Consider the following 26,953-nt stretch of genomic DNA (forward strand, 5'->3'; position numbering starts at 1 on the left):
TGACTCGCCGCCGAGGGGTCTTGGATATGAGTACGCGGATATGTGCCCCGGCTGGCTAGTTGTCCTAGCCGAGGCACAAGAGACATGCCGACAGGCTGCGTCGGTTAGGCTGTCTAAGTCGTTGACTTGCTGTGGATATCTTTGACCTTGCTCAATATGTTGACTTGGTCAGCGGGTGCAGAATATGCCCCATCAATTTGCCCCCAGCGTAGTCTATGTCGTGGTATGGACCTTCGATGAGTGTTGAGCGTATTCTGCGCAAGTAAAAATTTTCTCTCCCGGCTTCTTCTACCTCGGCTTGGTTCTGCTTAAGGGTGGGATATTGTCCGGAGTTCAGTGGGTTGAAAACTTGGCATGATCAAGGTTGGAACATGATTCAAGTGCAATAATTTTTCGATAGATCGGATTATTGTTCAGAAAAGTTGATTGATCCATTGAATCGGTCCTTAGAGCATCCACATTGAAGATGAGGTTTTCTTCCTCTTCTTTATTTTTTCTAATTTTTTCATTGGGTACAATATTTTCTCTTATTTTTTGCCACATTTTCCAATTTCTCATCCTCTTCCTCTCTTTTTCTCCACATCAAAAGAGGATGTTGTGTTCATCTCCTTTCCACCTTTAAAGTAGGATCTCATCGCACTTTTTCTCTCTTATATGACACAAGGGCCAAAACAAGGACATACTCCATAAATAGAGGAAGTCTTCCTCTTCTTCTTCAAAGAGGATACTAAGAGGATGTATCCACATTGAAGAGGACATCCTCTTAGATGAGAGAGAGTCCTAAGAGAATGGTGTATCCTCTTCAATGTGGATGCTCTTAAGTCCGTTATTTTATCTCGATAGAACACAAAAAAGTGATTCAAAACTGACTCAACCCCGGAGGGAAAACCAATTAACATATTTGTTCCTTTCTAATTCCACTCTAGGCACTAACTCAATTCAATTCGATAGATGAAATAACAACTTAATAGCTTAATAATTTAAAGTTTAGTTAACATTCATCAAATATTTTAACTTAATATAAAATACAGTCTAACTTGAAACTGTTGACCCAATTTGTAATGTAGGATAAATTATATTCTTTTTCAATCAATTGTACTCCCTTCACATTTTTATATTCTTTCCATTTCATTATAATACTACCCATATATAATGGAGAAATGAGAAGAAAGAGGGAGTATATCTTTTTCATATGTTAAGTTAATTTTAAAAAATGCACAGTTACTCTTGGTAAAGATGGGTCGGAGCAAGTGACGGGTAATGCTACTCACAAAACGGATATGGGGGACAAGGTGGGATCACCCCATGTGCTTCACTCTCTCCTCTATTTGGGTCATTTATGAGAGGAAAAGATATCCGTCACTTCCAAGTGACGGATACGTGCCGTCTATTTTGTGAAAAACGCATTCAATTACTTAAAACAGAGGACATGAGCCGACAAGTCGACAGCAATCAGATATTGATAAGCAAAACTTGAACTCGATATGAATTGACCCATTTTACTAACGCATTACTGACTCGATTGCCACTACAGAACACAGGATATTGTATGATGAGCCGCTGACTAAGTGCGGCCGTGAGTTTTCGAATACTTCTGGGCTTGGCACAGCACTATATCATGGCCCAAGCTGACACTTAGCACAAGTGAAAGGGTGAGACATGATTAGGTTTTGCATTTTCTTCAAACAATATATTGACTAGGTGGAATGCCCGTGCTACGCACGGGGCATTTTGTACGATCGTTTTTAATCGGTTCGGTTATTATTGTAATATTCTTTGGTACGATAATTTAAAGATTATATAAAAGTTGTACATAATATTATGCGTAAATGTTTTTTTCTATTTCTTATCATAATACCAATTTATTGCCAGTCATCATTCATCTATAAGTCCAATTTATGCCCCCGTGTCTTTGTCCCCATCAAGTTCATTTCCAATCCCCTTTTCATTTTCACTGATTGAATTTAATCCTCTTATTCTCCCTCTCCATTTCTCTCTTCATTTTCTCCTCTTTGTGTCTTCAAGTAATCAGGGGTATCCGTTTGGCATTATTCATGGTCCGTCTGCCTTCATCGCCGATCTGCAACATCGAGCCCTGCAAAGTCGTGGTTGTGTATCGTCACGGCTGTATGACGACATGTTTGCTGCTTTTTCCTCAATCTAGAAGACGTTCTATGTCCTGTTTGTTGGCTTTTTGCTGAAAGGTAAACAACTCTATCTATATACTCCGTAATTGCCTCGTGACTCCGTTGCATTTTTTTGTTTCTCCGTCTAAAATAGGTACTGTTATTGTTTTTTAATTTACATTTGGATTTCTATGAATATGAATTCTAGAGTTGATTATTGGGATCTTATTGTTTATGATGCCCTTTTATCCATTAATTAGTTGGTTCGCACTTTTCAATTCACGGTTTTTTCCCTTTTTTGTTGAATCTCCTTTAAAATGCTAGAGGGAACTGTCCCAAAAAATCGAAGAGGGAAATTTCGACTAAATATATATCCCATAGAATCTGACGGATATTTGATAGATTATTCAAGTTTGGTATTAAAGCTAAGTATAGACAAAGAATCTTGTCTTAGTTTTTGCATGATTCTGAAATCGAAATGATGTTTTTGCTTCTTTTTTTTTACATTTACTGAATGCCCAGCAAATTAGAGAACACTTCATTGTATACAATATTTCTTGTGTGTCCTTTGTATTTCTGTTTTGTATCATCAATAAAGAACTTTAGGCCTTCCGGTAACGTAGTTCTTGAAGCAGCTACATAAAGCTGGCCATGGCTGAATATGGGTTTCGGTAAATATACTCCCACGTTTGTTAGCGACTGGCCTTGGCTTTTATTAATTGTCATGGCATAACAGGCTTTAAGAGGGTATTGCCTTCTTTTTAGTACAAATGGTATCTTTTGATCCGTCGTTGTCATCACTATCCTTGGTATAAGGACATTATCCCCAACCTTTGACCCGATCATTATCTTTGCCTCTATTATCAATTTACCCAACCGGGTGACGATCAGCCTTGTTCCATTGCACAGTCCCTGTGACGGATTTATGTTCCTGAGTAACATGACCGGCATCCCAAGCTTTAGTTTTAACTCATGGTGCGGCAAGCCCTGAAAGTTTAGGCTATTCAAATACTCGGCCGGGTAAGAGTCAAATTGGTCTGAACTATCTACCGACGTCGTACATACCTCATCAGAACTTAAATACACCACTTCTTTCCCCGGTAATGTAGCTGCGATATGTGCATTTATCAAATCAGCTGTGTCATTCAGTGGTGTTAATATCGCCCTCTCCTTCAGGTATTCTGTGTTTTTGTGATTTGCTTGAAAATCCGGGTATATATGGTCTACTACTGTTTTAACATCTAATGGCCCCTTACTTCCAATATATTAGTCCCTATTCTAAATAAAAGAGCATTAGGGAGCTGTAAAAAATAAAGGTTAAGTTAAGCTTACCAGCTGAGGATCCTTTTACCAATGTTGAGGTGACTATTACAGTTGTTAATTTGGAATGGCTTACGGATTGACTTCTCTGGCTATTATAGGCATTGCCAAAATTTCCCCATAACTTAACTGTAATAATGTTACCGCTGGAGGAAAAAAAAAGGATCATTGTTGCAATATATGCAATTGATAGACGTAGTAAAGACGGAGATAATAAAAACTACCTCTTGTCCTGCAACTCTATGACAGTGGAGTCTTCATATATGCTTTCTTTCGTCAAGATCCCGTAGACATTTATCCGAATAAGCGTTAGACTTAATACTTGTGAAATATATGACAGTCAACATAAGCATTGACTAAATATCAATTAGTTAGTTAGAACTACAATATGTTAGTTACACTATATATACAACTACTTGTAACAGAATTACTCACTTTTCATGAATACAAATTATCTCTCTTAAAACATTCTTTCTCTCTCTATAACAAACTATTATATTGAAGCTTACTCACACATCAACAATGGAGGATTACACAGTTTCACATGGTATCAGACGTCCTGGTTCATGATCTGATCTTCATTGCTTCCGCTTCTTATTATCTGGTGTTATTCTCCATTGCAAATTGGTGTGGTTTCTTTCTTTAATCTTTCGTTCTCTGCTTTATTCTTCGAATCTTTTCGATTGTTCTTCTCTTTCTTCTTCCATTTCCTTCGATTATACTTCTTTTTTCTCTGCGTTTTTCTTCGCATTACTGCAATCATGCCTGATGATGCAAATTCTGTTACTTCTGAAATTCCTGCTGCGTATGAAGTTTTTGATGATCCACTGTATATTTCGAATTCTGATCAACCTAGCTTGCGTTTATCTGAGGTTAAGTTTTCTGGTGAACATTTTTTGCAATGGAAACGGGAAGTTTATCAAGCTTTACTTGCAAAAAATAAAGAAGTGTTCATTGATGGATCTTTTAGAATTACTGATAAAAAGGATAAGAAATATCATCACTGGAATCGCTGTGATTTACTGGTTAGACGATGGATTACTAATTCTATGGAACCTCAAATTGCTGAAACTGTGAAATACGCTAGTAGTGCTCAAGAGTTATGGAGTGAAATCTTGGAAAGATATGGCCAAACTAGTGGTCTTGAGATTTACCAGTTAAAGAAAGAGTTAGGTAAAATTTCTCAAGAAAATAACAGTTTAATTGAGTATTATAGCAAGTTGAAGCAAGCTTGGGAAGATTTAGATGCTATTGATCCTATTCCATATTGTTCATGTGGTGCTATGACTTCTTGTTCATGTCAAATGCTTAAGAGTATCGTGGATAGAGAGACTAATTCTAAACTGATTCATTTCTTAATGGGACTAAACAATGGTTTTGAGACTGTTAGGACCACAGTTTTGTCAATGGAGCCTATCCCATCAATAGAGCATTTGGTTTGCTGCAAAAGATTGAAAAGCAAAGACAACTTTCAGAAACAGCAGCACTTAATCCTGAGGCAAGTGCTTATGCTTCTGCACGACCTTCTGATGTTTCTCAAGGTGATTGGAAGAGACAGAAGGTGGATGCTCCATCTGACAAGCCTGCTAAATTTTGTACACACTGCAAAAGAGATGGTCATACTCTTGCAGATTGTTTTCATGTCGTACCTTGTGGCTACTGCGGCAAGAAAGGTCATCCAGTATTGAATTGTTTTATCAGACTGAGGGATCTCAATGGTGGTGCTGCCAGAGGTCGAGGACGATCTCAGAATACTGGTGGTAGAGCTAATGTCTATCACAAGAGAGCTAATAATGCAGATTCACTAACTTTTGCGGATAATCCACTTGAAGTCTCTCCTACAGGTCCTATGTCTGCCTCTGGTGTACAGACTCCAGTGCAGGGGGTGGATCAGACTATGATGAATGGAATTATGAAGAACGTTATGCAGAAGGTGTATAAAGCTTTGTCAGATAATTCTAATCCTGCAGTTGCTTCTTCATCAGTGAACTTTGCAGGTACAAACTTGTACTCACAGGCTTGTACAGTAGCTAGTAAATATGGTCAAGTGTCTTGGATTGTTGACACAGGGGCCTCGGATCATATGACTTCTAATGAAGATATTTTATACGATATTAGGTTGCTTCATAAACCTATTATAATAGGGTTACCAGATGGTACTATAAAATTGGTTCACAAGATGGGTAATATAAGTTTAACACCCAATATTCAGCTGAAAAATGTATTGGTTGTGCCAGATTTTAAGCAAAATTTATTGTCTGTGAGCAGACTTATTCAACATACTCCTATGGTTGTCTTATTTACCTCTAAATACTGTGCTTTCCAGGACCTTTCCAGTAAGGTTCCTTTGGATTTAGCAGTGAAGAGAGGAGGCTTGTATTGGTTTGAACCGCATCTCAAGCTTAAAGAACAAGAGAATAGTTCTCAGCTGGTTTCTGATGTGCAACAATTAGCTATTTTGGAAGGATGTTCAGTTTCTTCTTCTAGTGCTTGTAATAAAACTTGTAGTGTTGAATTGTTTCATTCTAGACTTGGTCATGGATCTCTAGACAAGATAAGGCATGTAATGGATTTTTCTCATGATATGAATTTTACTTGTGAGACATGTGTTCTTTCTAAATTTCACGTGCTTCCTTTTCAAAGAAGTACATCACATGCTCAACATATTTTTGAACTGGTGCATCTGGACTTATGGGGTCCATATAGGACAGCAAGCACGACATGTGCCAAGTATTTTCTTACTATTTTGGATGATCATTCTAGAGTAACTTGGGTCTATTTGTTTCAGAATAAGTATTAAGTTCCTGGATTGATACAGAATTTTATTCATTATGTGCTCACTCAATTCAAGTCTAATATATTAACCTTCAGAAGTGATAATGGGTGTAGACACCTCGTTTCTGCACCTCCCGCAAACCACCCGGTGATGATTGGGCCGCATGTTTGATACGCGGAACGATTTGTGACAGTTCATAAGTTTATCGTCAAGTGATTGCTCAAACATTAATGTCTACCTCTTAGTTGTCATCTACGTCCCGATACGGTCGTTTTGGCAGTAATTAGAGTTCATTTGGAGTCCGGGTCAAAAACCGTCTTCATTTCCATAAACCGTCAAATCCCGAGTCAAAGCAATGTGTTTGTCTACCTAAGGTTAGGATGTCATAAAATGTTGGGATTATATCTCATTTTGAGTCCCATGTCATTTCTTTGGGTTAAACTTAAAGTTTACATTACAAAATGTGCATTTCATTTAGTTAAAATGACAACCCGATTTTTAGGCCCATTTTACGAGGTGATAACGACTTTTTTGGGTCAGGCCTATTTCACATAAAGTTCTAGATCTCTTTCTTAGCTTTCCAACGCCACCGAAATCACCTTAATCCGAGTCTTGTAGAGAAAGTTATGCCTAAAATACGACAGTCATCAAACGCGTTTTCTACGCGCGAGAGGAACCTACCGGAAAGGACGCAGCAGGTCTTTGCGCTCTTCCAAGGGACGCAGCTCTGCTGCGCCTCTTCCCCAGGGCTTTCTTTTTGTCCAAGTTTCCGTGTTTTAACCTAAGTCGGTTATTTCCGGATCTTTCCTTCCGTATCCTAGTCTTACCATAATTCCGTCGCGTGATTAGTATAAATAGGAGCTTTCGTTCCTCATATTTCTCACGCGAGTGTCCGCCCTTCTCTTCTCCCTTTGCATTCTAGACTTCGTTCTTACTAATTGGCGCCTACGTGCTTGGACTTCCGACCACGTAAGCTCGGATCTTTCCGGGTACCAGCCTCTCCGTTGCATGACCGACCAATTTGACCAACTACACTCAATCAATCTTAATTAATCAATCGTTTTCCTCTTACGAGGGCACTCTCTTTGCATTCGCGTCGAGCATTCACTAATCGATATCTTAGTCCTTCTCGTTTCGTCAACATGTAAGTCTGAGGGTGTATAATTCTTATTTATTTATTGTATTTTAATTATCGTATCATTATCGTAAGGTTTACGTCGAAAATACCATTAAAACCGATTTCTAAAACCGTCTTTAAAACCCTTTTTTACGGATTTTCAGAAGACTGACAGTCGAGAAAAGACGCAAAGAATCGCTGCGCCTCTTGAAGGAGCGCAGATTCTTCTTTGCGCCTCTTCGTGAGGTTGCCGCAGTTCCTGCTTCTTTTCTTCTTCTTCGTCCTCTGTAATTTTTGTCTTGCTTTTATTTTGTTCGTTTGATTAACTCTTCGTTCACATGATAGCATAATAATAATCACATGTATATATTTCATCATTCATTCACATGTTTAATTCATCTAATCCGACTTAAATCCCAAGTAATTCATATTTGCGGGTTTTCGTCATTTAATATTCAATTCGGGTTTTAGAAATTCAATTCGTTCATATTGGGTTTCTGGGATTCATCGTTGATATATCTTCATCTGTTTATTCGTTAATTCGCCATCAATTCATCATGTTTAGTTAATAATTCGTTTAGTTAGTTTGTTTAATCATTCATTAGCATCGACCCTTCACATAATTAATCCGTCTTATTTCCGTCTTATCCATGTTTTACTGTTTTATGACCCATTCACATGTAAATAACATGTTAATCACTTTCATCCGAGTCTAAAATCATAATTAATCCATTAATTTACCAATTAACATTAACGGTTTGCAGTTCCGGCTTCACAGCCAGAACTCACCCTTGGAACAGACGCAAAGAATCGCCGCGCTCTTTCAAAGGGCGATTTCTAGCTTTGCGCTGTTCGAGATGAGTTACGTCCCGAACTCCTTTTCTGCCCTGACGTAGTTTAATTAGCTTGCGTATTAATCAACTAATATTAGTATTATCACCTTCTGACTTGTTCGTATTTCTTTGTTTTATTCTTTTATTCTTTTCTCAAATTATCCGTTTTAAAGGTATTTTCGTCATAAATCGCCTAATCCAATGTAATTATTGTAATTTATATTTATTGTAATTCATAGTTATTGTATTTCTTTCTTTGCTTGTATGCTTCCACATGTAAATCAACATTAAATCCTACTTCGACCCAATTGTATGCTAATTACGTGTTTACCGACTTAGTCTAATCTTCACGTGCTAGGATTAAAACAATGGATGTTGCATTGCATGCATATAGCCGACGATATATCGAGTATAGACAACTTCCCTAATCATTAGTAGAGGCCGCTATCGAGGCGGGCGGGATTAGGTGTTCGATCAAAAGAGCTTCCTAATACGTACCCTCACCCCTTACTCCAGATCTCCGTGAGCACCCGTGTTCATTGGCATCCACGAGAGTCATTCTAGACATAGAATGCTAAGGGTAACGATTGCTTAGTGTTCATGTCACTACTTTATGTCTTGACATGACATGAGGTATTCGAACGGTTCCAATTTCCCATAAAAATTGGTGGCGACTCCATACAAAATGCAAACGCTTGTTCCTCGTTTCCCGCCAAGCGCCCCCGTGGGCGGCCCGCTGTCCACAGTTTGGCGACTCCGCTGGGGATAATACACTTACGTGTAGCCAAGGGTGAAACTTGAACAAGGTTAGGGAATAAGTTTGTACAAGACAATTGTCGGTTTTCATAACTCGGTCTTCCTAGACCGTTTTATTCGGCCTTCCTAGGCCCAACCCAACCCATTCGACCAATCGTCCCGTCTAAACGGTCCTAATTCTTATTTGGGCCTAAGGATGGATAGCGATTGACGTCATCCATACCATGATACTTACTCTTGTTTGTATCAAGGACCTTCACTACTTGAGGAAATGGACTAGGAATCGGCCTTACTCTTGTTTGGTACGAGCCTCTCCACAGACTTCGGGTTTGATTGTTCGGTATGGCAACCCACCCTTTAAACCAAAACCCTTCTAAATGCACTCAGCACCCCGTTATAATGCTTGTATAAATGCTTGTACATTACATGATCACCATTTTCTAAACAAAACCATGACGATTTTTCAAAAATCAAAACCCCTTTTTCTTAATCAAAATTTCGAAAAAGGCCATTTGATTTAGCGCAAAACCAGTCCAAACTCTGTCCATATGTCGAGTCAAATTTCGGGCCTCAAACCCATTTCAAAAAAACCAAAAAAAAAACAAAACGTTTTTTTTAAAAAAAAAAAAAAAAAAAAAAACGAAAAAAAAAAAATCCAAAAAAAAAAAAAAAAAAATGTTTTATTCAAAATATTTTCCAACATGTAAATGTAAATATGTAAATTCAATTGGGCTAAGTTAGAGTCAAAGTTCAAACCGACTATGTCCTAGTCGAAACTCTGTCGAGTCATAAACCCGTCTTCCTTTACATTTTGGGTCTTTTCAAAATCAAGTCAAATCCTAAGGCGTCGCGCCGTCATTGTGGACCCCCCTACCCCAATTCAGTTAGGATCTAAAACACTCGAGTCACACGTTCCGAGGCTCAACACACGAGTCTCAATGGGCCTCATATTTGAGTCTAAACTACAACAGTCTTCTTAACGCCTATAAGCAAACCTCGAGTCTAGAATCAACATGTGTCCTCAATCCCATCAATAAGGTCAATCATATGAATGTCACTCCGTCAAAGTCAACACTCGAGTCTAAAGGTCAAGGTTAAACACCGTGGATTCAAACACGAGAAGTCGCTCACGACATTTCATGAATTCACAAGTCAAGTCTAGATTTGTCATCTTATCCCTTCCTTTGTTGGCTGCCTTAGTATGCGTGATCCCATGTCGAATCGAGTTGTAATGTGCGTCATTTCTGTCGAGTAGGAATCCGGCAAGTTAAGTTCTCAATCAAAGCAAGGTCACGAAGAAGTTCAAGCCACAATCACCGTGTCTCTCCAAGATGTTTATGCCATGGTCCTACGAGTGCAAGATACGATGGAAAATTTGAGCATTCGCGTCTTCACCCTCGAGAATGGAATGGTGGAAAAGAACACACCAACTAGAGAAACCTCTAGTCTAGGTCGTCCAAAGCTTACCTCTTGCAATAACCATCGTCTTAGAAAGCCAAAAATAGCTGAAAGAAAACCTGGGAGGCATCAAAGGGTGCTTACCGATTTAGGCATGTCTTATGCCGATGCTTTGAAGAGACTTTCTGCCCAAGGCAAGCTACATCCAATAGGGCCGACTCCGGATCCACCTTTAGAGAAACAGGTGAACCTCTGGAAGGGCAACAAATACTGCTTATATCACCAAGGTAGAGGCCATGATATTGAAGAGTGTTTTCTCTTGAAACACACCATCCAAGATATGATCGAAGAGGGCAAGCTTCCTAAGCCACCTTCTGTCACGCAATCTAAGAAGACCGACCCTCTTGGGTCAAATATCATTAAACATGATGAAGAACCATCTCTAGATTGTTCTCATCTCCTCAATCATCATGACGATGAAGAGATCAATATCCTCGAAGACGAAGATATCCAAAATGGAATGCTCATGCTTTCCATTACCTTCAACAATAAATTTTCCAAAATAGAGGGAGCTATTGATAGCCTAAACTCTCGACTTTCCAAAATGGAGAATCAATTTGCTGAAATGGGTAAGAAGCTTGATATCCGACAAACCCTCAACTTGACAAATCCTAAGGAGAAAGCAACAAGTGGACAATCTATTCTTAGTTCTTCTCATCCGGGAATCAAAATCAATAAAGGCATCCTCATGGATCCTTCGTCAAAGAAACCTAACAACCCTCCAAGGTCATTTACAAAGGCTTCCGAAAATAAGGGCACACCTCCTAGGAAATTTACCAACATTGGTATTACATACACGGATGCCCTTCATAGACTCATGGAACAACGAATGTTGAAGCCTATAGGACCTACACCCGAACCAGAAAGGAAATCCAAGTTCTGGGATGAGAATTCGTACTGCAAATACCATAGAGGCAAAGGGCATGATACAGAGAAATGCTACAAATTAAAACATGTGATCCAAGATATGATTGAAAACGGGAAGTTGTCCCTCTCAACTTTTAACCCAAAAGGTAGCTTAGGCAATCCTCATGGATATACCAATTATCAAGAAACTCTTCTTGACTGTTATCCTTCCAAAGTTCCCAATGATGATGATGAGGTGCTCAAATGGGTGAATGCTCAAAGTCAGATGCCAAAGCCGGTTGCTGGAAGAGAAAATGTTCAAGCATGGGCCGATGATTACGAGTCTGGGTCTGAGATCACGTCAAAGTCCGAGTCCGAGTCCGAGTCTTAGGCTTTCTATCCCATATTTGTTATAGTATCTTTCTTTGTGTCCATTTCCGTTTCTAGTGACAACCTGGGGGATGTCCCACGAGTCACATGTCTTCTCGAGTCTATGTTAAATACATTCATCATTCATTTCAATAAAAATGCAATTTTCAATCCACATATTCTTCTATCATATCTCTTCCTCTACCCTTTTCCTGTGACAACAAGAATTGGTTTGAGACATTTTAAAATGAATAACAACAACACATGACACTCAATGTGAGTGCACTTATATGATGTTCCATTCAAAGTTGTAGAGGACCTGAAACTCCGTGTTCATTTTCTTACCTATTCCATGTCTGGCAATAGAACCCACAATATAACCCTAGTTTAGCACGAGCCTATCTCAAGAGATTCTAGGACAAATCCAGACCATCTCCCTTGTTAACGATCCATGACGGAAGGCAAGCCCATTCCCCACAATAAACAACCCGTGTTACTAAAGACCAACCCATTTCACACCCAAAGGTGCTAGTCTGACCCAAGTCCATCCAAGGAGCCATGATCAAAGACAAAGGCTCAATCAAGAGAACCCAAGATCAATATCCAAAGCCGTAGTTATGCCTATAGCCCAAGACAAAAGAGTCAAAAGAAGAGGTTCAATCAAGCAAGTCAATATCCAAAGTCAAAGTTATCCTCAAAAAACCGAATCAAAAATCTGAGCAGAAATCCAAGATATACACTAAATCAAGAATCTGAGTCTGAATCAAAAACCAGTATGAAATCAAATGCTATATAGAATACTGCTGAAGTCTATATAGAATCAAGACATCAATGAAGATGGTCAGCTAGCACCCTCACTTAGCCTTTCACATTTCATACACCCTAAGTCCTTCTCGAGACCGTTACGGGGAGATAGTTAGGAATTTTGAGAATTCTCTCAAGCTTGTCAAGTATACCCATCCTTTAGGGCCAAGACACGGAAACTTGAACCCACGTCATTTCAACCTACCCTTATGTGCTCAGGCTACATCAAGCCAAGAGACTCCATTTCCAAGCCACATTACAAGCCGTAACCCCATTAAGCCTTAACACCACAAAATCAAGCTCCAGAGATTTGTTCATCAAAGCCTCTTATTACCGAGCTCCACATTCCAAATATCCAATCCAGTTCACCTTGACCCAGACACGGAGTCTTCAAATACTTTGCTACCTAGGACGGGACATACCCATATCATCCTTAGGGTCCACTATGTGTGCTCACATAACAAGGAAATTTTACAAATTAGTTATACCTCTTTGGTCTATGATCAGAGGGAGTTATCTCAAATCAACTCTTCGAGTCACCAAAGGAATATTACCCTTGTGACCCCTGCACTTTAAGGTCCTAACAACATAGCTTAGGCACACACCTGAACTACGATCTGGTTTGATTTCACCTATTCAGGTGGATACGTAGGCAGTCCTTTCTTACACAAGAAGGATACAACCACAACACCCAAATAAAATTAACCAAACCTCAGAACTACGATCTGGTTTGATTTCACTTCGCGTGAATACGTAGGCAGTCCTCAAGGACACAACCATCCCACTTCCAACTTTCAACCACAACCATCTCAACCATCACAATATTCAACCTTAAAACCTCAATTAACATCCCTTCCACAACCAACATCTCTATACTGGGGGCTCCTTATTGTCACCCAGTCTCTTTTTTACCAAAGTCCAGAGTCATCTTCTCATCCTGGGGGCTTCTCTTCCAAGATGCCACCCTTCCTTTATTCCTTTTAAGTCTAGCTAGTGCTCGGTCCGGACGATGACAAAGATATTAGATCGATTCTCCAAGTAATCGTGCCTCAAGAGGGGTCTCTTTTACAGCAAACGGTGGTGAAAGAAGTCCTATTAGAAAGATAGTCTATGGCTCATGCCTTGCCTTTTATATGCCTTCGTCATTCTTGCAATTCTCCTACCTTGGGAACTTATACGCATTGTCACCCACACTTGGCTAGGGGTTGCGCATGCTTAAACAAAGTCTGTCAAAGTCATCCCTGTGTCGCGTCAAATCTAAGTTAGTGTCGCGTCAGTCCAACCTAAGTCTATATTTTCACGTCCGCATAAGGTCTACGTCGCGTCAGTCACGTGTCTAAAGCCCATTGAATATGCATAGCGCATTACAAACGACAAACTTCTTTGAACAAGTTTTAAACAACTTTTATAAAGAAACAACTTTTGCAAAACCTATGTGTTTCCTCATTCGAGGTCCATGTGATAACCGCTTACGTGCATATACTAGATTGCATTCTTGTGTGGCTACTAACCATGCGGGTAAAGTGCTCGCTCCGATGGGGCTTCACCCAAGTCTTCATTCTCCCAGTAGCAAAGAATATTTTGCGATTGCTCACTCAAGATTTCTTCCATGACGATCAAGATGTTCCTAGTCGTCAAAATATTTGTCCCCAGCCAGTAAAGCAGATTTTTTGCGATTGCTCACTCAAGATTTCTTCCATGGCGATCAAGATGTTCCTAATCGTCAATATATTCCCCAACAAGAGTTCGCTTGAGACCGACGCAAGCAGATTCAACCTCAAGTTTTGCCAGAGTTCGCTTGAGACCGACGCAAGCGGATTCCCCAGCAGTTTCTACCGACGTCCTGCTACCCAAAATATTTATTGTTTCCTCACGGAGTTCGGCGAAGGTGTCGTTCTCCAGAAGTTCCCAAACCAGAGCCTCCTTCCTTAGGTTCGTAAACCCAAAGTTAGGATTCTTACCCCTAGATTCTTAGATCCCAAAATGGCTTCCCATGGGTTCATAAGCCTTTAATCTCCCATACCCAACATCCTTAGGTTCATAAACCCATAATTCCTTTTGAAGTTCTGATACCTCGGAAAGCTTAAGTGCGCGCGTTTAAAACAACAATTAGTAACCCAGTAGTTCCTAAACTTAACCCTAGGATCCCAATTCCTTTAGGTTCACAAGCCTTTAAGTTCTCATACCAGCCGTCCTTTTAGGTTCGTACACCCAGGTTCACACACGTAGCTTCTCTTTAGGTTCCCAAACTCCATAGAGTTCATACACTTCTACCCTTAGGATCATATTCCTTTAGGATCACCTTTTCCCTTTAGGATCATATTCCTTTAGAGTCACCTTTTCCCTTTAGGATCACATCCTTTAGGATCACACTTCAATAGAGTTCCTATACCCAGCCTTCGGTTTACCCCTTAAGTTGAACTTACTTTAGGCCTCCTTCCCGTCAATGCTTTCCTTTAGGGCCCCATACCCTAGCACAATCCTTATATATCCTTTAGGTCTTAACCTTAGCTCCTACGCTTACCCTTAGCTCTTACGCTTACCCTTAGCTCCTATGCACCTCCGGAAGCATCTCGAGAAAGAAGTCTCAGGTATGGTTTCTTCTTATGGCTGGCGAGCCTCCTTACGTAGTCTAATGGACTTTAAACGACCCTCCCCGGAAGTCGACAGACTCTAAAATGTTCCCGACGACAGGTCCTTGGCTCAGACCCCTTGAGCCGCCTCGCGTCGCCATAGTCGTCAGGTTGTAATCTTCGATTGACCTGATGGCTATACTTTGACTTTCGCCTTGTCCAAGCCTCAGTCAAAGTGGGGGCTCTGTAGACACCTCGTTTCTGCACCTCCCGCAAACCACCCGGTGATGATTGGGCCGCATGTTTGATACGCGGAACGATTTGTGACAGTTCATAAGTTTATCGTCAAGTGATTGCTCAAACATTAATGTCTACCTCTTAGTTGTCATCTACGTCCCGATACGGTCGTTTTGGCAGTAATTAGAGTTCATTTGGAGTCCGGGTCAAAAACCGTCTTCATTTCCATAAACCGTCAAATCCCGAGTCAAAGCAATGTGTTTGTCTACCTAAGGTTAGGATGTCATAAAATGTTGGGATTATATCTCATTTTGAGTCCCATGTCATTTCTTTGGGTTAAACTTAAAGTTTACATTACAAAATGTGCATTTCATTTAGTTAAAATGACAACCCGATTTTTAGGCCCATTTTACGAGGTGATAACGACTTTTTTGGGTCAGGCCTATTTCACATAAAGTTCTAGATCTCTTTCTTAGCTTTCCAACGCCACCGAAATCACCTTAATCCGAGTCTTGTAGAGAAAGTTATGCCTAAAATACGACAGGCTGTCAAACGCGTTTTCTACGCGCAGAGGAACCTACCCGGGAAAGGACGCAGCAGTCTTTGCCCTCTTCCAAGGGACGCAGCTCTGCTGCGCCTCTTCCCCAGGGCTTTCTTTTTGTCCAAGTTTCCGTGTTTTAACCTAAGTCGGTTATTTCCGGATCTTTCCTTCCGTATCCTAGTCTTACCATAATTCCGTCGCGTGATTAGTATAAATAGGAGCTTTCGTTCCTCATATTTCTCACGCGAGTGTCCGCCCTTCTCTTCTCCCTTTGCATTCTAGACTTCGTTCTTACTAATTGGCGCCTACGTGCTTGGACTTCCGACCACGTAAGCTCGGATCTTCCGGTACCACCTCTCCGTTGCATGACCGACCAATTTGACCAACTACACTCAATCAATCTTAATTAATCAATCGTTTTCCTCTTACGAGGGCACTCTCTTTGCATTCGCGTCGAGCATTCACTAATCGATATCTTAGTCCTTCTCGTTTCGTCAACATGTAAGTCTGAGGGTGTATAATTCTTATTTATTTATTGTATTTTAATTATCGTATCATTATCGTAAGGTTTACGTCGAAAATACCATTAAAACCGATTTCTAAAACCGTCTTTAAAACCCTTTTTTACGGATTTTCAGAAGACTGACAGTCGAGAAAAGACGCAGCAACTGCTGCGCCTCTTCGAAGGAGCGCAGTTCTTGCTGCGCCTCTTCGTGAGGTTGCCGCAGTTCCTGCTTCTTTTCTTCTTCTTCGTCCTCTGCAATTTTTGTCTTGCTTTTATTTTGTTCGTTTGATTAACTCTTCGTTCACATGATAGCATAATAATAATCACATGTATATATTTCATCATTCATTCACATGTTTAATTCATCTAATCCGACTTAAATCCCAAGTAATTCATATTTGCGGGTTTTCGTCATTTAATATTCAATTCGGGTTTTAGAAATTCAATTCGTTCATATTGGGTTTCTGGGATTCATCGTTGATATATCTTCATCTGTTTATTCGTTAATTCGCCATCAATTCATCATGTTTAGTTAATAATTCGTTTAGTTAGTTTGTTTAATCATTCATTAGCATCGACCCTTCACATAATTAATCCGTCTTATTTCCGTCTTATCCATGTTTTACTGTTTTATGACCCATTCACATGTAAATAACATGTTAATCACTTTCATCCGAGTCTAAAATCATAATTAATCCATTAATTTACCAATTAACATTAACGGTTTGCAGTTCCGGCTTCACAGCCAGAACTCACCCTTGGAACAGACGCAGCAACTGCTGCGCCTCTTCCAAAGGGCGCAGTTTCTGCTGCGCCTGTTCCAGGATGAGTTCTGTCCCTGAACTCCTTTTCTGCCCTGACGTAGTTTAATTAGCTTGCGTATTAATCAACTAATATTAGTATTATCACCTTCTGACTTGTTCGTATTTCTTTGTTTTATTCTTTTATTCTTTTCTCAAATTATCCGTTTTAAAGGTATTTTCGTCATAAATCGCCTAATCCAATGTAATTATTGTAATTTATATTTATTGTAATTCATAGTTATTGTATTTCTTTCTTTGCTTGTATGCTTCCACATGTAAATCAACATTAAATCCTACTTCGACCCAATTGTATGCTAATTACGTGTTTACCGACTTAGTCTAATCTTCACGTGCTAGGATTAAAACAATGGATGTTGCATTGCATGCATATAGCCGACGATATATCGAGTATAGACAACTTCCCTAATCATTAGTAGAGGCCGCTATCGAGGCGGGCGGGATTAGGTGTTCGATCAAAAGAGCTTCCTAATACGTACCCTCACCCCTTACTCCAGATCTCCGTGAGCACCCGTGTTCATTGGCATCCACGAGAGTCATTCTAGACATAGAATGCTAAGGGTAACGATTGCTTAGTGTTCATGTCACTACTTTATGTCTTGACATGACATGAGGTATTCGAACGGTTCCAATTTCCCATAAAAATTGGTGGCGACTCCATACAAAATGCAAACGCTTGTTCCTCGTTTCCCGCCAAGCGCCCCCGTGGGCGGCCCGCTGTCCACAATGGGACATGATTTTTCCAAGAACATTGCTTTCAAATTTTTCAGCAGCATGGTATAGTTCATCAAAGGAGTGTTGTGGGAAGGCCTCAACAGAATGGTCGTGTTGAGAGGAAACACAGACATTTAGTTGAAACTGCTAGAGCTTTAAGATTACATGCAAGTCTTCCAATTAAGTTCTGGGGAGATAGTATACTTGCAGCAACTTATTTAATCAACAAAATGCCTACAGCTATTTTGAATTGGACATCTCCTTTTGAAGTTTTATTTGGCAAACCACCTTCATATTCAGAGTTAAGAGTCTTTGGTTGTTTATGTTATGGACCAGTATCTAAGACAAACTCTGGAAAGGATAAATTTGCAGCTAAGGGAAGGAAGTGTGTCTTTATTGGATATCCATATGGACAAAAAGGATACACATTATATGATCTTCAGAAGCATACCACTTTTGTTTCTAGAGGTGATATTTTAAGAGAATATTTTTCCTTTTAAGCTTACTGATTCCAAGATTTCAGATTCAGATGAGCTTGTGGATTTGTTTCATAATGATACAGCTGATATTTCTCCAGATTTCAGGAGAGGCAATGTTCCTGGTACTACCATTCCTGATCAGACAACATCCACAGCATCTGAATCTGATCAGGACATTTCCTTATTCATTAATAATCAGCATACTACTGAAGTAGCTCCATCTGTACAGCAAAACTAGATGGTACAGTCTGTTCCTGTCAGGCAGTCAGCTAGACCAACACAGCTTTGTTCTCGGTTGAAGGATTTTCATCTTGGCTATAAACTACCAGGACAGAAAAGTTTGAAGCACAAGGCTAACAAAGTTAGCACAGTAATGTTTGCTGATTTACTGGATTTTTCTGATGCTTATATTCAGTCACTGGCCAATGTCATCAGTGAAGTTGAGCCAACCACTTTTGCTCAAGCAAAGCAGGATCCAAGATGGGTCACTGCCATGAATCAAGAATTGAAAGCATTGGAGGATAATTGTACTTGGGATCTGACTGCCTTGCCAAAAGAACATAAACCAATTGGATCAAGGTGGGTATACAAAATAAAACACAAAGCTGATGGTACGGTTGAAAGGTATAAAGCAAGGTTAGTAGCTAAGGGCTACAACCAGGTCAAATATAAGGACTACACTCATACTTTCTCACCCGTGGCCAAGTTTGCCACTGTCAGGTTGTTACTTGCTACTGCAGCATCCAAAAATTGGCCATTATTTCAATTAGACATAAATAATGCCTTTCTTCATGGATTCCTTGATGAAGTGGTATACATGACACCTCCAGAAGGGTATTGTTCCGGGTGTGATTCCGGAGCAGGATTATGACCACGTAAGCTTGATGAATGACGTCGTTGCTTGACTCTTCCTTTCGGTCTCTCCTGTAAAGATGAACAAACCGAGGGCTCGGCTTGGTACCGAGCGTACTCACTCCGACGCTCAAGTCAGTAAACTTAAAGAGATTAAGTTGTGTGTTACTTGGCAAAGTATATTGTAGAGAGATAAAGGAGTTTATACCAGATTAATAGCGAGTTTTAGGATGAATTGTGGATCGATTTCTCAATGAGGATTGAGGAGTATTTATAGACTTTCACCTTTTGTCACGTAGTGGCCAAGTGGCTAGCATGTGGAAAGACTGTTCTACCCTCGGCCGAGGGACCCATGGCAGGCCGGCTAGCCTGGTTGGCTCCATGCCGAGGGGACTGGATGTGAGTACGCGGATATGCCTCCCGGCTGGCTAGTTGCCCAGCCGAGACCCAGTGACACAGGCCGACAGCGCGTCGGTTAGGGGTCATCTAATACGTTGACTTGCTGTGGATATCTTTGACCTTGCTCAATATGTTGACTCGGTCAGCGGGTGCAGAATATGCCCCATCAATTTGCACCCAGTGTAGTCTATGCCGTGGTATGGACCTTCGATGAGTGTTGAGCGTATTCTGCGCAAGTTGAACTTCTTCCCCGGCTTCTTCTTCCTTGGCTTGGTTCTGTTCAGGCCGTACCATATCCCCCCTCCACATGGATGTGTAATGGACATCCTGTGTGGAAAAGAAAATGGCGCTGGCCGAGACCAAGGTTGAGAGTGCCGTTTGTACTTTTGATTGCCCCGGCGGTCTTTGTCTTTGCTTTGTTGATCAGCTGGCCGTTAGCAAGCAGATACCAAGGAGCGTGTCGAAGAAGTTTGGTAACTGTATGTCGATTGACATTCCGTGGCTGCATGCTTGACACGTGGCTTGGCATTGATTGGTGGACGTTTCATGGGCTTTGCCCTGATTGGTCCGCCTCATGGGCTTTGCTCTATAAATAGAGCAGTGTGCCCCGTTTTTTGGCCATCAAACTTCATTTTCTCAAAAAAATTTCCCCTCTCTTAGTTTTTCGAAGGAATTTCTCTCTAGTCTTCAAAGCGTTACTCGGCGTAGCACTTTTTCCAAGGTAAACAAACAAATTTTTCCAACTTTTTAATTGTTAAGTTTTTGTTGTTACTATGTCTTCTGCGGATGCTCAACCCAGTACCTCTGCGCCGGGGGGCGAACCGTCGCGTCCTGATGAAGAGGAGGCACTGGTTGTCACCCCAATAGGGTTTGGGGGTCCCAAGCCGCTTTCTCCTGAAATTGATGAGCAATTTTTGGAGGGTTTTGATGATGACGATGATGAGGCGACCCCTTCTGTCGTAAAGAGGCCGTATTTCTCGTGGCACGGCGATGCCTGTTTGATCAATCCTGATCATGCTTGGACGAACAAGTTTGCCAGTTGTTCCGGTTCTGACCTTTTTGAAGATCATTACTCCTTCGGCAGGGGGTATAAAATAATTGTCCTTGAGGAGGGTCAGGCCGTCTGTTGCCCTCCCGAGGGTTGTATCGGCGTATACATCAGACACCTGGAGTATGGGCTCCGGTTTCCTCCGAATGAATACGTTGTCGCCATAATTAAAGCCATGAATGTCGCCGTGGCCCAACTGCATCCGTTGGCCATCAGGACGATTATTGGCTTTGTATGGTTGTGTCTTTTTAAAGGGGAGGCCCCAACGGTGAACCTATTCCGCCGGCTCCACCATCTTCGGCAGACTACCCTAGGTGGCACGGGGTGGTATAGCATACAGACCGAGGCGGGTTATGTTACCGTTTCTAAGTTGACATCTTGCAAGGACTGGAAGGGGCGGTGGGTATACGTTGAGGTTCCGGAGGACTACTCGCTGCCCCGGTCCTTTCAGAGCAGCGTCAATTTGCGGTGTGAGAATCAAGGGGAGCATGACAAATATGTCTCCGGAGTAAGCTTAAGATGGATGCCAGCAGGTCTATCTTAATGAGGACGAAACGCGGGCAATGAGGCTGTTTGAGGCTGAGAAGGATGGCACGCCGAAGGGATGGATGCCCCCGACGCAGATCGTTCTTCAGGATGAGCTGCTCTGCCACGTCGGCCTCATACCGCCCTCGGCCCGGGTGAGTGGGGTCGGTATGAGGCCCATCTTTGCTTTTTATGTTTCGTATTTGAACCTTGATTTATTTCTTTTGCTTAACTCCCCGCTTCGTTTCTTTTGCGGACCGATTTGGCCCGAATCGCCTCTCCGTCCTCAAGAGGTTGGGACTTGACGAGAACGGGAGAGTTGTTGAGCCGCATCCTAAGGCCGGGCCACGTGATCGCAGACCGCGCCTCACGAACTTATGGAGCGGCGATTGAAGGCATTGGATGTGGCGGCGGCTCAAGCGCAGATTGCTTTGTAACGTGCCGCGCCGGAGACCAAAGACAACGTCTACGGCGGCAGCGGCGTCAACTCCAGCTCAATCTGCAATCCCCGTGGTCCAAAAGGAGCAGGTGGTCGTTGATGTTGAAGAGGAGGTCACCGTTGTGGAGGGTCCTCCTCCTTCAAATAAGAGAAAAGAGGCCGAGCTCCGCTCGCTGGGCTGTATTCGAGGCTCGGGAAAGGAAAGGGACCACCCGACCCTCTCGCCCAAGAAGGCTAAGACTGGTACGGATCTAACCCATGGCTCGGATTTAGCAGGTTCATTGGGCATTCCTGATGACAGACTTTCTGACATGTCAATGAATGTTGACATGGATGCTTTGTCAGCGTTTTTTGTAGATCAGCCGCCGACAGCTGTCGTTCTCACTGAACGGCAATGGGAGAAGCAGCCTGTGCAGACGGGCGGTAAAAACGTCACCGTTGACTCCTCATCCCAGAAGGTTTCCCCCGCTCAGCTTGTGGCGGAAGGCAGAAGGTTGTCCAAGAGGCTGGGGAGGTGGACTGAACTAGCCGCCAATCATATTATCGAGCAAGAAGAGGTCATGGCTCGAGCTGGCAACACGCTTGAACGGCTTAGTCTCGATCTTTCCGCCGCTAAGAAGGAGGTTGAGAGGTCGAAGGAGGACTTCCAGGCCGCCAAAAATGATTTCCTCGCTGAGCGAAAGCTTAGGGAGGACGCTGAGAAGGCGGTCCTAGCCGAGAGGGCCAAGGTTGAGGCTGCATTGGCTGATGTCGCTAAGCTGCGGGAGGAGCGGGACAAATTTGAGGGCGGCTATAACGCCGTGGTTGGGCAGAAGGAGAGATGGAAGACCTTGCATTCGGCTGAGGCGAAGGAGCATAAGAACACCAAGGCTATCCTTGCTCTGAGGGAGAAGGACATTGAGACGCTGAAGACCGCCATCATCCCTGACATGTGTGCCCAGTACCGGGACCAGGCCGAAGATGCTACCAGGGATGTAATTAAAGAGCTCCTTCCTGAAAGCTCCTTCCCGTGGAAAGATTTTGACCGGCTTCTTGATGAGAAGGCGGCTGCTGCGGAGGCAAAGGCGGCGGAGAAGGCAAAGGCGGTGAAGGCCGCTGAGGAGGCTGCGGAGAAGGCGGCCCGGGATGCTAAGGTGAAGGCGGCCAGGGAGGAAGCTGAGAGGGCAAAGGCAGGTGAAGCTACCAAATCGGCTTCTAGGCCTCCCACTGATGGTGATGCTGCTACTGCTGCCGGTGGCGAGCAGAAACAAGCATAGGGAGACGGGCGGTCGTCACCAGATTCACCCGGCCCTTCACACAGCTTCAGCTGTTCGGGGGCCAACTATTGAGCCTTTCCTCCCTGCCATCCTTTTGGCGCTTTCAAGTCTTATGTCTGTAACCTTTTGTTGTACCTTTTGTTTTTGTTAAACTTTGGTAGGTTGTGTTTAGGCTATCCCTATGGGGACGGCCGTCGACTTTGTTTTGCCTCACCTGTAAACATTTTTCAATAAAGTTTGTTCATTTTGCCTCCATTAAGTTGTCTTCTTACGTTTCAACATATTGAGTGCTTTTTCGTTTTTACTTTCGGCTTGGCCGAGGCAGTTAGAAGGCGCATCTCAATTGTACTTAAACGTTTTAAAACATGTGTGCATGTCGGTCGCTTCCTCCTCCACTCCCGGTCTTAGCCGGAGCGGTCAGATTTGCGCTTCCCAACCGCCGTTGTGAACATGTTAGCGTATCGGTCGTTGTGTCCCCGTCACTCCCGGCTTTGGCCGAGGCAATCGAGGTTACGGCTCGACAGCGTTCGATATCAGAGACATATTGATCGCTTCTTCCGCCACTCCGGATTGGCCGAGGCGGTCGATTTGCGTTTCTCAACCGTACTTATACGTTCCTAAGCATGTTGGTCGCTTTCGCGAGTATCAACTCGCATTTGTAGTGATCGCCGTGGCGTCTACTAAGCATGTTGGTCGCTTTCGCGAGTATCAATCGCCATTGCGGTGATTGCCGGCTTTGGCGCGGCGTCTACCTTGGTACGACTACGGAGGGGACAGGCATCTTGATGGAAAAATTTGGATCATTCTTCATAAGGTATAATTACGCGGCTGGGTGTCCACAAATGGTCTCGGTTTACCTCTGCCGTTTATACAAAATATTTCCTAAGGTTGTTCGTGTTCCAGTGGCTCATTAAAGGAACACCCTCCATGTCTGTCAGCCGGTATGTCCCCGGCCTCATTTCTTCAACCACTTTGTAGGGTTCGTCCCAGTTGGCCGTCATTTTACCATGGATGTTTCCTTTGTTTGTTGCGGCCGACTTTCTTAGGACTATATCTCCTACTCTTAATTCCCTTTTGTGGACCCTACGGTTGTATGCTCTTCTCATTCGGTTTTGATATACTGCCAAGTTAAGCCGTGCCGTGTCTCGACTTTCTTCGACCAGGTCTAGGGAGGGTCTCAGGCCTTCCTCATTTTCAACTGGGTCAAAGGTTTGCGTTCTGAATGTCGGCACCGCTGCTTCAATTGGCAGGACGACCTCAGACCCATAGACAAGGTGGAATGGACTGTACCCCGTTGCTTCTTTCTCCGTGGTTCTAAGGGACCACAGGACGCCGGGTAGTTCATCAGCCCACCTTCCCTTTAGATCTTCAACTTTCTTTTTCAGCCCGTTTAGGATTGTTTTATTAGCTGCTTCCGCCTGCCCGTTGCTCTGAGGGTGGCAGACGGATGAATATGCAAATTTGATACCGAGCTCCTCCAACCAATTCATCACCATGTCGCTCCAAAACTCTCGGCCGTGGTCAAATACCATGACTTGGGGCAACCCAAATCGAGTTATGACGTTCTCCCAAATCACCTTTCTTACGGCCGCCGTGGTCTTGGCAGGTACCGCGACAGCCTCGACTCATTTGGTGAAGTAGTCAACGGCGACGATTAGGCACTTCCTTCCTCCGGGGGCCGTCGGAAATGGCCCTAATAAATCCATCCCCCACTGTGCAAATGGTAGGGGGCTAAGTACTGGTTGCAAGTCTCGGGAAGGTGCGTGTATCACCGGAGCATGCATCTGACAATTCTTGCACTTCTTGGTCTTAGCTCTGGAATCCTCAAGCATGGTAGGCCAGAAGTAGCCGGCTCGGAGAGCTTTGTGGGCTAGCGTTCTTGCCCCCATGTGATGTCCACAGATGCCTTCGTGAATCTCTGTCAGTATGAGTTCCGCGTCGGCTGGGCCGACACATTTCAAAAGTGGTCTTATCACGGACCTTCTGTATAGTTCTCCTTCGAACACCAAGTACCTTGCGACGATCCTCTTTATCTTCTGAGAGAGACTGCGGTCCTCCGGTAACTCTTTTGTTAGTTTGTATTTCATTATCGGAGTCATCCACGTCGTCTCGATGTCGCCCACCATGCCAACGGTCTCGGTGATGCTTTTAGCATTCCCGATATCCACCAAAGACGGTTCGACCGACATTCTTGATGCTTGAACGGCAAGTTTTGAGAGAGCGTCGGCTCGGTTGTTCTCGCACTGGGACACATTGTATTTGGAAAGATTTCAATTTTGCGGTGTCGGTTTAACCCTTTCCGGGTATCTCACCATCCCGTCGTCTCGAGCCTCATACTCTCCTCTGATTTGATTGGTCACTAGGAGTGAATCTGTCTTCAACACAATATGCTCCGCCACGGCGACTCTAGCTAACTCGACTCCGTTATCACCGCCTCATATTCGGATTCGTTGTTTGAGGCCGAGAAGGTAAACTTCAAGGCGTACTCAAACTCGTCCCCGTTAGGGCTGGTGATAAGGATGCCGCACTGAGCCGTTTTGCCGTGGAGGACCCGTCGGTGTATACTTCCCACACACCGGGATGTGATTCTTCTTGATAAGTGCACTCGGCCAGGAAGTCTGCAAGCGCATGCCCCTTTATCGAAGGCCTCGGCTTGTACTGAATGCCGAAGCCGGATAGCTCCACTGCCCATTTGATAAGTCGGCCGGATTTTTCGAATTTTTCCAATGCTTTTTCCAATGGTTGGTCGGTTAAGACCGTCACGGGATGTGCGTCGAAGTAGGGTTTTAAATTCCTTGCGGCAACGACGACGGCGAAAGCCGCTTTTTCAATCAGTGGGTAATTTCTTTCGGCGGGCGTGTGTGTATGGCGATAAAGTAGATTGGGTGTTCTTTGCTTGTTTTCTTCTCGACGATTACGGCATTGACCGTGGCCGAGGTAATCGCTGCTAAGTATAGATATACCGTCTCCCCAGCGTCGGCCTGGACAGGGTCGGCAGTGTCAGAAGGTGAGCTTTCAGTTGCCTGAAAGCTGTGCTCTGTTGCTCCCCCCCAGCTAAAGTCTTTATTCCCTTTCAGCACCGTAAAGAACGGAGTGCTCTTGTCGGCTGACCGAGAAATGAAGCGGGCAAGAGCCGCCATCCTCCCGGTCAGAGTCATAACCTCTTTTCGATTTCTCGGCTCCGGCAGGTCTAGTATTGCTTGGATTTTCTCTGGATTGGCATCAATTCCCCGGGCGCTGACAAGCACGCCGAGGAACTTGCCGGCCCGGACACCGAAGTTGCATTTCATTGGGTTAAGCTTCATCTTATATTTCCTTAGTGAACAAAATGTTTCGCTCAAATCGGCCAAGTGCTCGCTGTCAGACTTGCTTTTTACAATAGCATCGTCGACGTAAGCCTCGATGTTTCGCCCTTTTTGATCTTGAAACACTTTGTCCACCAGCCTAGTGTAAGTTGCGCCAGCGTTCTTCAAACCGAACGACATCATTTTATACATGTATGTGCCGTTACCGGTGATGAATGCGCACTTAGGCATGTCTTCTTCGGCCATGAACACCTGATGATACCCTGAGAAGGCGTCTAGCAGGCTTAGCATAGTGTAGCCTGCCGTTGCGTCAATTAAACTATCTATTCGAGGCAAGGGATAACAATATTTAGGGCACGCTTTATTAAGATTGGTGAAATCAACACACATCCTCCACGCCCCTGATGACTTCCTCACCATTACAACATTTGCTAGCCACTCTGGGTAAGTACAAGGCATGATAAAGCCTGCTTCTAACAATTTGTCTACCTCAGCCTTGATGGCCTCATCCTTCTCGGCCGAGGAGTTCCTCATCTTCTGCTTGACAGGGCGAGCGGTGGAGAGTACGTTCAGCTTGTGAACGATCACCTCCCGGCTCACGCCTGGCATCTCGGCGGCTGAGTACGCGAAGGCGTCTTTGTTCTTCCTCGGCAGTCCGGGAGATCGGCTCGAATTTTGGCTCCAGGCCGACACCGACAAGCGATTCGGTGCGCCCGGTCAATTTCCACTTCCTCGGTGCCGGCTCCTTCGACCATGCTGACGTTGTTGGTGCTCATCGGATCACCCTCCCGTTGTAAGGATGGGCTCTTCCCTTTCTCTCGATTTTTCGCCACTTTGAGGGATTGCATGTTGCA

At 43.3% G+C, this 26,953-nt stretch overlaps 1 long non-coding RNA gene across 1 annotated transcript in view; it reads left to right on the top strand.

Annotated features, from left to right (window-relative positions):
- Nucleotides 1-1,795: 1,795 nt before the first annotated feature.
- Nucleotides 1,796-26,953, top strand: part of LOC141609202 (uncharacterized) — a 30,410-nt gene continuing 5,252 nt past the window's right edge. Inside the window, exon 1 of the long non-coding RNA XR_012527286.1 lies at nucleotides 1,796-2,204. This is a non-coding gene — a long non-coding RNA (uncharacterized LOC141609202). The remainder of the gene's footprint in view (nucleotides 2,205-26,953) is intronic.

The sequence above is a fragment of the Silene latifolia genome, chromosome 10, assembly GCF_048544455.1.
Source record: "Silene latifolia isolate original U9 population chromosome 10, ASM4854445v1, whole genome shotgun sequence".
Classification (NCBI taxonomy): domain Eukaryota; kingdom Viridiplantae; phylum Streptophyta; class Magnoliopsida; order Caryophyllales; family Caryophyllaceae; genus Silene; species Silene latifolia.